Here is an 11284-nt window from a genome sequence, read left to right as displayed (position 1 = left end):
CATGAATTGTTTACCACGTAGGAAAAAAAAAAAACAAAAAAAACAACAGAAGCTCAAACTGCAACCGATGGACGTACGCAACGGTTTTAAAATAAACCTGATGAAAGAGATCGAAACAAGCTTCGTCTGTCGCAACCGTTTAATAATTCACCACTTCTGAGGCGCAGAATCACAACATGTTGTGTTCTTGCACGTCAAAGTCGTACACGAACCAACACATCCAAATTACCAGCGATTCCCAAAACAAACGTCGTATATCAACCCTCTCAAAACTCTTCTTTCCTTATTACACCGAATATATTCAACTGTACACTTTCTCTCCCCTCCATCTTCTTGTTCCTGAAGTCTTAGTTTTGTAAATCGCCTCTGTACCGTATCCCCTGCCTTCAAACTGACCTCCATTTTGGAGATGTCGTTCAAACTCCTGTCAGGCGGTCAGATCCAGCTAAGTTGAGCTTCGATGTCCGTGGTGACTCCTCCTATGATCAGAGGTCCCGGACAAACTCCAGGGCAACTGGTGCCACAGCAAACTGAGCTATGAGCTAACGGTAGCTTGCTACAGTCAAGGACAGCTAGTAAAGAGCAGCAGCTGTCAACCGTGTTTTTGGAGCTACCTTGCAACCCACCACATGTAGCAGAAGAAGTGTCTCAAAACGTATGCAGGCCACGGATTAAGAAATCAATAATGAAAATATTAATGCACAGCAGCCTGCCCACAGTCTGTTTTGTATTGAGGGAACCAGAACAATGAGCATAAAGAGGCTAAAAGCAGAGATAGGAAAAAAATAAGAAATATGTTTTTATGTGTATATTTGAGAGGGTTGATCTGTAAAAGTTTTAATAATGTTACAATACCGCACAAACAAAGAAATAAATGAGAAGTGTACAGAAGTAGTTCGGGATGTTACGGAATGATTCATTGAGGTGAAAAATACTGGAAAAAATGGAAATGTCAGTTGAATTTGATTTGATTTCCTCACTTTGTATTTATTTTTTCGAAGGACTTTTATTTCCTTCTTCACTGATATACTTCAGATTATGAACAGCTCGAAGTCAAAAGTCACTAAAACCTCTGAGATTTTAAAGGGAACCCAGCGTTTCACCTCACAAATGTGTGTTTTTATCACTAAATAGATCTTTTTAATTCCTTCCTCCATTCATTCCCACGAGCAGGTGTGTCTGTCCGAGCCTGACGATCCTCCACACCTGTGAGTTGTTGCCCGTTACTGCTCCTCCAGTTTAAAGGCGTGTCGGTCAGTCGGAGCTCAGTTTGACACTTCAGACCTGAGAGGTGCACGTCACTCACCTGAGCCATGTTTGGGCTTGACTTCTACTTTTAGTTTTCCTTTTATATCTCAGGCGTCGCTTTTCAAAGTCACATGCAAACAAAAGGCGACTGTGTAACTCCTCAGCAGAAGGCGTAGTCGCTGCTGAGGCTCCAACTGGAGCACGTCTCAGAGTCACAAAGTTCAGAGACTATTTGCAGACAAAACAATAACACGAGATGGGAGCCTGCTGCTCTGCCCATTGCTGCCCTTGGTTAGGGAGTGGTGAGCAGCGGTGACTGTGTCCTGTGCTGATTACGGTACTGATGGGCCTCCGTTTGTCACTGCTCTTGCTAGCTCCAGCGCCGAGCAGCAGGGTTCCCTGATTACTTAATTGCTTGTAAGAGCTCATTAAAGCTTCCTATCCATCATAAGTCGTATGGCGAGTATCAATTTTCCGAGTGAGAGAGGGAGAGACGCTCAGAACTCTGATGAGCAATTAGTGACGTGAAACGCCGCTGAATTGTTGTAGTTTCATTTTCTTTGGGAAATATGTAGAATTCATCACATGGATGGATGCTGCTGTGTTACAAAGCGATAAACACATCCTTAATTTCTTTCTTCTGCACCTCTGAAAGTTTGAGAGCGAAGGGAACGTGAAAACCGGGTCTTCTTTTCAGACGATTAAAGAGAAACTTGTGTGGATCGAAGAAAACAAAATATACTTTCAGGTATTTTTATGAGAAGCTGGAGTTTTTGGGGGTTTTTTTGTCTCTGTGGCATATTTACAGATTTATTTCTGTATTACGATCATATTGTTTTTGCATTTCTTGCCTCTGAAACCCTCTTTCTTTTGAATCGCGACACCTTTCTCGCTAATCTGTCGTTTTTCACGGCTCTCCCACCGATGTTGGTCTCGGTGGGTTGTGGACTTTTGCCATGGCTTTTTGTTCCGCCGTGATCCCAAAACGGGAGGGGAGAAAACATCCAGTAATTTGGATCCATAGCTTAGAAGAGCTTTACAAGATGCTCACAATCTTACCAGGTGCAAAATTAGAATTGGATGCTGTTCGTATTAATTGGTGATCATTTGCAAAGCGGGTGGAAAAAACGTCTTTTGCCAAGAGCAAGTCTTACAAGCCCCCAGCTGGGGTTGTCAGGGGCAGGCTTGTTGGCATTGTGGCAGCATATGTTTGGTGCCAAGAACACCATTGATTTGCATTTCTTTTATATGAATTTTACAAAGCAGAAATGCTCTTTTGTGCAGAAGTGATCCCAAAAGTGAGTGTTGCAATTAATCACAAGTGAAATTTATCGGCTGATGAAAAGCCATAATTCTACTTGCAATCTTTTTTTTTTTTCTTCTTCTTTTTTTTTTTTTTTAAGAAAAAGTGGCAGCATCTGCAGCGCACTCGCACTCGCTTTTTGATGAATGTGCCTTTAAAGCTGTGCAGTTTGGCTCCATTTAAAACTGGCTTGAAGGAAGAAAAACAGCAGTGCGATCTTTGAGATACTGCAAATGCCATAAGTCATGAAAATAGTTCTTCTGTCTCAAAAACAAGCACTGCATAATGTCGGCGAGTGACGCGCAAAAAAAAAAAAAACTTGAAAAAGTGCTTGCATGATTGAAATGAGATTGTGACACGAGCGCATGGATATTAAGTAAGATGGGAAACTAGTCTCGGATTGTTTTTTAATATCGCGTGACGGAGGCGCACTCGAGAAACCTGGATCCAACAAACACACGGTCCTTTTTTAAAAAAAAATATTGATTCATAATTATTTGATGCACCTACCGCACGTCGTCGAGACCTATTGGGACGTCTAATTGATCCAATTAAGCAATTAATTCTTTGGTGGGATTAGAGACGATCAGCCTCGTATGTGTAGAGACGAGACCGGCCCTGCCAAGAGATGGACAAGCTCCAGGTTTTCGCTTCATCTCCAAGATGGCTCCAGATGGGTTGGGGGCTCGAGATTCATCCGTGGCCAACTGGTCCAAACCTCACACTGAGAGTAGCCTACAGTATCACAGACCGGCGGTCCCCGAGCACTGCGCCGCAACATATCCCTGCGTCTTGTTCTCAATATTGGGGAATGATTATTAAATGATGCATTTCCCTGCTGACCTCTCTCTCCTCTCTGAGCTCTAAAGGAACCCTATGGAGTTTTCTTGTAAACAAACAGTTGGTGTTTCTCACCAAAACACACTGTGTGTGTGTCCTCGAGCTCCAGCAAACACGTGGAATGCATCTTCCTCCGCATTAAACATTTGCAAAGATATTTTATTCATGTTGGAAAACCAGCTTTTTTTTTTTTTTTTTTTTTGTTTCTCTGGCACGTCGTTATGTTTCGGTGCCACCAGTTGCTGATCGCCGTGTGATTCTTTGGTGACAAGTATGAACATGTGCACGGTTAAAGAAAAGATATCTGTTCCTCAAGACAAGGATAAAAACTGATTTTGTGTTTCGTAAAAAATATTTGGATGGATCTCGATGTCAGCGCAAATATGTTCGCTAATGAAATCCTTCGTTTCACCTGATGTCCAGCTCAAAATGCGGGAAAAAAATCTGATCAGTTTGGTCTCAAAACATCCAATACCTGGATACTTGGTATACCTCAACAACCAAGTCAAGAGCAATTTATGTCTTGAGATCATCTCCCAACAGCCAGGACACAGTGAAGATGGTCATGTCGCTGATACACACTCCATTTTGGAGTCTAGGGGGAACTTACCGGGCCTCATTCAGGAAACCAAAATGACCAAATGTGATCGTGAAGTGTGGTTATTAATGTTTCCACAAAGAGGCTGGACGTGGATAAAGATGGACCATCGCTGATGAATCACTCCAGACCCAGCGTGCACAGTTAACAGATTCTCTGTGTTGCTGCACCACATTTTCACATTGCACTGATGGGAAAATGGCTTTAAGTGCACAAAAACTCCACAGGGTTCCATGTTAAATGGTATTTTTAATTATAAAGTTTGGGAAATATCTCCTGTAAAGATGTCTGCCTTCACGAGAACATAATGGAACAAGATGGCAACTCCAAAAATAAATAAATAATTACAACATTAGGAAAAAAAAAACAGAAGATGTGACCCGATTGAAAAAGTCCACAGGTTCATGTAGGACCTGTTTTCTTCCTACCAAAGTACCAAAGTACTGGTGGAAGACGTTTATAAGCTGAGCTGTAACGTTAGCCGTCTTAGTTAGCTTAGTAAGCTAGCTTTGGGCACTCAGTCTGTAAAAATGAAAATTATTTATACCTGTGTATTTAAAATGGCTTCATGTAGGCCATGAATGATGTCAAAAATATAATAATCACGTCAAAAAGGGCAATATAATGAAGTTTTTGACAGGCAGGTAAAACAAACTGTGACAGGACTTTAATATAGTTTAATATTTCCTTTTTACAAAAAATGAACAGATTCAAATCACTTCAACATTAAATGCATGTAAACAAAGGAAGGAGACGTTCTGACAGTAGGACTGGATGTCGTTCACCCTGCAGACGGACGAGGGACAGCAGATCACTCCGGAGGACTTTGTGTGATTGAGAAAGTATCTCCGTGTGTGTGAGAGAGAGAGTAAAACTCGGTCGGTCCAACAAACTTTCCCAGCCTCTGAGCCCACTCCGCGTCCTCCAAGAGATCCCCCAGCGATCAATATTTAAGAGGGGAAGGACAGAGTTCCACCAAGGGCTCCGCAGATATCGGCGCTCCCCTCCTCCCCACTGGAGCGACTCCTCTGAAAGCCCTGAGTTATATTCCCGTAATTAGCTAAGTATCCACACCGGCTCCCTCTCGCACACACAGAAGCCTCCCTGTCAGCTCGGCGCGCTCATCCCTGTAGATACAAGACGCAATCAGAAAAACAGCAACAAGGGAGGCGAGGGTAGCGCGGGGAGGAGGAGGAGGAGGAGGAGGAAGGAGAAGAAAAAAATCAACGCATCAAAAAACAAACTTTAAACAATGACCCCACTTCTCGCGCGCAACTTTTTTTCCCCTTACACCTAACATTTTCTCTTCTGTCACGAGTATAAAGGGGCAAGAGCGATGCATCCCCTTTTTTTCCCTCTTCCAAGGATAATGATTTACAAAATGCCTCTCATCAAAGAATTCATTAACAACGAACGTTAATTAAAAAATAAATGAGTAAACATCAATATCAAATCTCAGCACTGTGGAAGGGAATACATTATGCAGAGTAATGATGTTTGAAAGGGGCTTTAGCACCTCTGTGGGACTCTTTTAAACCCCTTACCTCTTAGGCAGTTGCTTATTTTGCAACCCTTTGTTGTTAAACAACAAAGAGAATGGGCTCTCATAATGTTATATTAATCAGCGGATTAATATTTCAATTTGATTTGCTTTATAGTTGAGGTGCTGTTGGCATTTCCATTTTCCCTCCATATGTGCAGCGATGTTAAGTGGTATCATTACCATTTTCTACCTGGGGGTTCAGGGAGATAACAGGCACCAGTGATAGCTCTATTCTGTGGAGGGAGAGGGAGGTTTTTTTTTTTTTTTTTTTTTGAGGGGTGGGGGGCGCTCATGCATTTTTTAAAGGCCGTGTTTTGGTGGTTGCCTTCACATCCATTATTCTCCAATGTTGCGTGCAAACAGCTGAGTCACAGCCTTTCTGGCCGCCACAGGACAACGTGACACAATAAAGCACCTCGAATCCGAAAACTCGGGAGCGCCCGGTGCGAAAGGTGTCCGCAGACGAACAGTCACGCGGGATTTATTTATTCCAGAGTGTGTTTGACGTGCGGTGTTCCTGCTGGAGTCTGAAGTCAAATAATGTGTTGGAATTGACACAGAAAGGACCTGAATGAGAAACCCACCTCTCCAGCGGAAACTCTTTGTGCACAAGCATAGATTATGAAGGCAGTGAAGTGGACCGGTCCTTCTCAGTATGTAGAACTCGTGCATTTGTACCGTCCAAATGTTAAAATTGGACCGTACAAATTAAATCAGCAGACCACTTCCTGGATTTCGTCCATTCCCCCCCCCCCCTTTTTTTTTAAATGGTCGTTCTTGGGGGGCTGTGATGAAGGACGGAGTCTCAACCTCTTCACATATCCGGTGCTCTCAGAGCGAGCGAGGCGTTCAAGTACCAGGGAACCCATTCAGGAATAAAACTGGAGCACACAGATTCATGCAACAAACTTTATTCAGTGACTCGTGTGTTTCTTGACTTCATAAAATGTGGTTGTAAACCTTTTTTTTTCTACACAATCAAGCTGTTTATTCGACCATTATACCAGACGGTAGAAGTAAAAGCAGTTATCGCGAAAACTGTGTTTCATGTCATATCATGGTTTGAAGGAAAATAAATTTTTTGCCGGATTTTGTGTGTAGTAATAAAACTAAAAGATTAGTGGCATAAACAAAAAATGTACATTTGTTTGTTGCTGAAATTAACTAAGTTTATTCGATCTGGATTTTGTGAAACCTCAAAAACAAGAAATCACTGACTTCTGAACAGTCTCTGTTTCGTCTGTTTGCCTTGTTACTCAAAACATTTTTCAGTGAATCAAAATCAGGCTCTAACTATTTTGTCATTATCGTGAGTTACTAACTTATGTTAAAACATGTTTTTTTTTTTCTTTTTTAAAATAATGAGAAAATCTTGTTTTGTTTTTTAATTTGAACTTGAACTAAAAACCTTCTCAGCGATCACTGAATCTTTTTTTTCCAACTTCCAAGTTTTATTATTACGGAACAATAATTACACACAAGTCCTCCCAGGTCTTCCATACAATTCTCTTTTAAATGCTGCACTGTTGATTTATTTATTTGTATGTTTGAACCAACTTCACTAGCTGACATCAGGTGAGATGAGCCACGGTGCTGCAGGATGGTTTCTACTGTCCTGCAGAGGACAGATTAATACAATCTGGATCTGGACTTTAAAATATTTGAAGGACTCTGAAAGCTCCTGTGAAATGATACGACGTGAAGCCAAACATTGCTAAGAGACAATCACAAAGGGCCGCCCTCTGCTGCTAAACATAACCTGTATGATCAGTGTCAACTTTGCTTTCAGTCTCCAGCTAATCACATCCTATCAGCAGCACACGTCTTAAGGAAAACAGACAAGCAATTAGGACAGGGATTATTTGTCATAAACACCATTCGCTGCCATGCAAATGCAACATAATTGCCCAGCAGACCTTGAGTGACAAGTCATTAGATGATTGTTCACAACGGTTGATTACGATATGACAGGCGTGTCTCGCCGGAGACATAAGTGAAGTAAAGTGTTGACGACATTCTTTAAGAGGCCTCCGCTCGTCTCGTACTCGCCCTCAATGAACAGAAACGCTACGGAACAAATATTTTCTGTTTTTGTTTTATTATTTTTGCGGCGGTCTGATTTACAGTTCGGCTTTAAGACATTGGGTTTGAAATGAAACGCTGACGACGAGGTTAAACGTCTCATTCACAGCTGTTAGTCGGGGACTCGAGGCTCAGTTTATAACCAAGAATGTGTATTTCAGGCAGAAAGTGTGGAGCCAAAGATGACGGCATCGCTGGGGAAGATAACGAGTGTGTGCAGGGTCACAGAATTCAGACTGTTGAATATAAAATACCTCGACTTCATTCAACTTTGTGGACTCGTGCAGTTTCACCCTGTGTACGACAAACTGGACCAGTCCTGCAACAATCACTGTGAAAGGAAACACTTGAAAACTAATCCAGAAAACTCACATTTTACTTGTCATGATTTAGATCAAAACACTTTATTAGTAACAATAAAGACGTCTCTGTTTCATGGATGTTCTCTACGGCTCAGCCTCACTTTTCATTTCATTCAGTGGCCTTTTCCCAGAAAACATGTCTGTAAATTATGAAGCAATTTGAAAAATCTGTGATTGTTGAACTTCAGCGAGTAAAGCCAGAAGCTTCAAACTTTTTTTGGGGGTGTGTGTGACGGGGAGCAGTCTGAAGCAGCGTGTACTGAACCCTGACACTGAAGCAGCTAAATGGAACTCAGCCATCATCGTGTTTTCTTTCCCCCTGACAGGCGCCTGTACACCACAACTACCTATGATCTAAGACATCTAAATAATAAGAAAACAAAGCCCCCCCAACCCCTTGAACCTTCTTATGTTCTCCAAACTGCTCCTGAACCATTTTCACAGTGCACCAGGACGCATTGTTCTGCTCACAGGTGGTGTAGTTCATCTGCAGAGATGTTTGGGTGGGTGGTTTGTGTTAAGGTAATATTACACATGGATGCCAGAGGCCTGATTCATGAAACATCCTGAAGGAGAAAACCAGGTTTAGGGTTCTTTGATGTGGAAATGATCTTAACGCTCAGCAAAAGTTTAGACTCGATGTCAGTGACTGTCCTGCTGGTCATGTAGGAGAACTGCAGCGCGGGACGTACGCGAGTCCAAGTCTGTGGTGAGATTTGTATGAGCTTTATGAACAACATCCAGCAGCGACACACTGCCAGTCTGACGGAATGATACGTAATCTCATCTTACCCAAAAAAGTTAGATTTTCTCTTTCAGTCGATGGCTGCTCCGGATTAAACCCTCAACTTTAAGTTGATTTTTTACTTTTTGATGCTCTTTTTATCATTCAAACGCAAGTGCGACATTGGAAATGATCTAAATTCAAGTATAAATCTAAGACCGTGCAGATCACGACACCCTACAGAGATGATCAGCATCATTCTCCTCACCTGTCGGTGGTGTTAATGTCGTGGCTGATCGGCGTCTATCATCCTCTCAGAAACACCGCAGTGACCCCTGTGTGAGTCGGTGCACACGCGCATGTGTGTGTGTGTGTATGTGCGTGCAGCTCCACGCCTGTTTAGCAGCGTGTATATGTGTGTGTATGAGCACGTGCACCGCTGCCCTTCATAATCAGGGGGTCTGAAAGAGCCTCCACTCTGCCAGTGAATTGCTCACAGCTGTGGGCCCCTTGTCGCGCTGGCAGCCTCGGCCCTGTCATCGTGCGTCCGCCTATCTGACCTGCTAATTTGGAGCATATGTAAGTGCTCTTAAAGTGGCGGGCCTTTTGACATGCCACAAACAGCAGCTGTGGCAGCTGCCCCGAAGGAAAGCTTTATTTAATTCAATTACATCTTTTGGAGATATGTAAACGAGGAGCTGAGGGGCTGGGAGTTGAGGAGGAGGAGGAGGAGGAGGAGGTGGAGGGGGGAAAGGTGGGTGACGGGGAGGAGAGAAGAGGAGGACAGGGGGTGGTCCAACCTCCCCTCCCTTCGCCACCCTACCTATCCTCATCACATCCCTCATGCTTCACCCCCCTACCAAAAAAAAAAAGAAAAAAAAAACCCATCACCATCGTCTGCATTCCAACTTGAGACCCTAAAAGTGTCGAGGCCCAGGTGGCTTGATAGGCAAATGATTGGGTGAGTAAACTGTTGCAAAGCCCCTCACCTCCCCTCCTCTCTCCCCCCCCGACTCTCCCTCCCTTACTGCTCACTGTCTCTCCAGTGGGGGGAGTCTGAGGGGGGATAATCAGGGTCAGGATCCTCTGCCACACTGATCAGTACGTCTCAACCCCCGGGCAGCCCTGCAATTAATGCGCCGTTGAAAGGGAGCGAAAATATTCACCATCTGGCAATTAGAGCTCATAGGCTCCCTCTTTCTGTCTCTCCTCCTCTTCTTTCCCTCTCTGGGCTTTAAATGCAATTGTGATCTTATTCTTGTTCCAGCTCCAGCGCCTCGCACTGGCCCAAGGCCCATTTGCCGCACCGAGAGCCTATATAGGAATGAACGAGCGCGGGATCGCAATCCAGGGCAATTCAGAAACCCCTCTCAGTCCCAAAATGGAGACATAATAACGACTCTTCTTGTCATTTTTTTTTTTTTTTTTTTTCCTTTCTCCCCCACCTCCTCCCCCCTCACCGCGGAGGATTCATCCCATCTCTTGCTCTTCCAGCCCCAGCTGCTTCTGGCCTGAAAAGGGGCTTGAAAGAGACTGGTGTCATCATGATCAAATTAACTCTTTCTCTCTGGATGGGAGCAAAGGTTGTCAATGGTTCTGTCGTCTGTAGTCGTCTTTTTTTTTTTTTTTTTTTTTTTTTTTTTTTTAAGCACATCAATGATGTTATGATTAGTCATTTTGCTGCCGACAATGGCCGCCAAATGTGTGTGAATGCCCTTTCCAGTCAAAGAGGAGCGGAGGGCTGTTGAAAGACATTGATTTTGAGAGAAGTCAGACATGTTTCCTTTTTACCCCCTCCTCTCTCTCCCTCCTCCCTCCTCCCTCCCTCCCTCCTCTTCTCCACACACTCATTGTGAAATTCAAATCTGGGGATGACAAACAGAGTGATTACATTTACCATTGATCTGGCTAGTTTTGAGTTGCAAATGTGCAACCTCTGCATTTGGCTAGTGCGAATCAAGGTCTCGGGGACAATGGGGAAGCAAATTCGAGGAAGTAGCAGGTCGCAGATACACCACACACACACGCACACGCACACACACACACACACACACACACACACACACACACACACACCAGGTTGTGGGTTTCCCTTTAATGAAGCAGTATTTATATTTTTTTGCAAGGATGCTCCAAAGTTAGTTTTTTTTTTTCCTCCTTCATGTTCCAACACCTGTGAGGTCAGCGTTTGTCGACTCCCTCCCTCGATCCGCTGACCTCGATCTCTCTCATTTTTATTTTTTAATTGCCACGCCGCCATCCCCACAGCGAGCCGCCGCCATTGTGCTTTCCTGTAAAGCGATAATTACACACATTGAATTATTAACAGTCATTATCAAAGCTTGTGCTTTACTTGTTTTTGTTGTAGTGTACGGTTCCTGTGATGTCGGGCAGTCATTACTTATTAACACACTGGATACTTTTCCCCCAGTCGCCGCGTGTCGACGCACGCCGTTAATGACGCGCTCTTCCTGTTTGCCCCACCACCACCACCACCACCACCACCGTTTGAGCTGCAGCTAAACGGCATGAAATAATATTGGGGTTACACTGAGGGGAAAAAAAACAAAGCAAAAAATGACTA

Source organism: Acanthopagrus latus, chromosome 17 (genome assembly GCF_904848185.1).
Source record: "Acanthopagrus latus isolate v.2019 chromosome 17, fAcaLat1.1, whole genome shotgun sequence".
NCBI classification, from domain to species: Eukaryota; Metazoa; Chordata; class Actinopteri; order Spariformes; family Sparidae; genus Acanthopagrus; species Acanthopagrus latus.
Note: the sequence above shows the minus strand (reverse complement) of the source record.